Below are 2,425 nucleotides of genomic sequence, written 5' to 3'. Positions count from 1 at the left end.
GGACTCATGCCTCTGCTCCGTGACACAGCTCGCCACCTTACAAAGCATTTGGAGTTCACCCAGACACATGGCCCTCCCAGAAGTGTTAATGAGTGAGCAGCTGCCACTGAGGACACGCAGCCTGCAAGCCCAGCTGTGCCTGTCCCGGGAAACCCTGGGGTGGGAGTAAAGATTAATCCCTCACATGCTGGACCAGGCAGAGGAGGGAAATGGTGAAGTCACCACTGATAGGTCCCTCAGGCTTGGAGCCTGCCCACTGCCACCCACCCCTGCCCTTACCAACCTCAGGTGCTGTTTCCTTCCCATGCAATTGCTTGAAATGTATTTAAATCAAAAGATTGCTCTGCACTGGTCTGAGGGCCTGGCTGCGTAAATATCCAAATTTATTCAACCATCTCATGACGGTGAAGTAGGTGAACCCACAGCATTTGGTCCCTTCTCCTTGGCTGGGTCTCAGAAAGAAATAAACCATTTAGAGGTAACTGTCCCCTTCTGAGCAAAAGTCTTAGGGAAAGAAGCAGTGATTCTGGTTCTGCCCGGAAGGATGGGGACAGGAGAAGGCTGGCAGCAGAGAACACAGAGGAGAAACACCGCCCACATGTGCCATGACTCCAGCCATGTCCCGGGGGAGAAATGGCCCCAGTCACACCCTCATCCTGCCTCATCTGACCCAGTGTGATCACAATGGGGACCCAACCCTTCTGATCAACTCACCCCAAGAAGACAGAGACCCTCTTAGCTGGGAAGCCACCTGTACCACACTTCTGTAAGCTGTATCCCTCTTAGAGAGATGGGAGAACCATCTCTCTGGACAAGGAGGAGGGTGTGCACGCGCTGGTGGGGCCCATTTGTACATTGGTGGGGAGGGAACATCTGCGAGTTTATTCTTTTCTTACCTGCCTCAGAACTGTGATGGAGACCTGACTCAGTAACCAGGGGATGAGCGGGGAAGGTCTGATATAGACTGCAAGGCACTGAGCCCACACTAACAATGCAGCTTGCTTTCCACGTGTCCGACATCATTTTCATTCCTCAGTTTGTCCCCTACTTCCTTTCTTTGTGTTACATAGACATTTCCTAGTCTACCATTTGATCCTTCCTTCCTTCCTTCCCTCCCTTTCGCCTTCCTTTTTTGAGACTGAGTCTCACTCCTTCACCTGGGTTGAGTGCTATGGCATCATCACAGCTCACAGCAACCTCAGACTCCTGGGCTCAAGTGATCCTCTTGCCTCACCCTCCCCAGTAGCTGGGACTATAGGTGCCTGCCATAATGTCTGGCTAATTTTTCTATTTTTAGTAGAGGCAGGGTTTTGCTCTTCCTCAGGCTCAAGTGATCCTCCTACTTCGGCTTCCCAGAGTGGTAGGATTACAGGTGTGAGCCACTGTGCCCACCTGAAAATCAGATATTTTTAATATAATAATGTGAGAGTCTGACAATCAGACTCTCCCTGCTCCCCAGGGCTCACTGCTGCTTGCAGTTGTTTATATATGTTTGTTTAGTGCCCTTCTGAATTGATTTTGTAAAGTTCTTATTCTTTGTTGTGTGTGACAGCTGAATTCTCTGTTCAGTTAGCTGAGTAGTCATCAGGGATTTTCTTAAGAGCCTGAAAGCAAAAAAAAGAAGAAAAAAAACCCCTCCTAGCCTGAAGTTCACAGCTCTGCCTTAGCCCTCATTTCTTGCATGTGCCAAGTCTGACGGTCAGACAGAAGCTAGAGTTTGGGGCTGGCCTTTCCTGGGTCTTCTCTGCGTATGCATTCAACCCTGGGTGGTCATATGGCCTCCTAGAACCACAGGAATGGTTTGGAGCTTTCCAAAGCCCTTTCTTCCTGAAGTACCTCCTTCTCTAGTCTTCTTGCCAAGCATTTTGGTTTTACTGTTTGCTCCAAAAGGTAATGGCTAATACTTTTGCCTTTCAACTTGTCCAACAACTTTCCTGCTCTACTCTGGAAGAGTTCCAAGTTAGTCTAAATAAAGGCAAGTCCTTTGAGCCAGTCCTTCAGGGAGCTACCAAACAGGTCCATGAAGCCATCATAATTCTTTGAGAACAAAGTCCACTCAGCTCTGGTTGGTACTGGAAACCCACACCAGGAAGGGAGCCTGTGGTCTTCCAGGCTGCCACTGAGCTAGGGAGTGGGCAATCCGCCAGGGTTAAGTTAATGTGCCACAAAGCTCTCACTGGGATTAGCTGCTTTCTTCTGAGTAAGCATTTCACTTGGTGTACACTTTTAATGAGTTTCCAAAGTTCTACTCCTATAGATGATTCTGGCAGTTTTTGCCAGCTTATTCTCTGCTTTTGTTGGGGGATAGACTTTTGGAGTTCTCTATTCAACCATTTTTGCTGATACCTGCCAGCTTATTATTTTTTGAAGTAAAAAGAAAACTTGGGTTACATTCAAGAGTTTCCTTAAATAAAGAAAACCAGCT

The sequence above is a fragment of the Otolemur garnettii genome, unplaced genomic scaffold (assembly GCF_000181295.1).
Source record: "Otolemur garnettii isolate 467f Iridium unplaced genomic scaffold, OtoGar3 scaffold00046, whole genome shotgun sequence".
NCBI classification, from domain to species: Eukaryota; Metazoa; Chordata; class Mammalia; order Primates; family Galagidae; genus Otolemur; species Otolemur garnettii.
The sequence above is the reverse complement of the archived record's forward strand: the minus strand, read 5'-3'. Positions refer to the sequence as shown.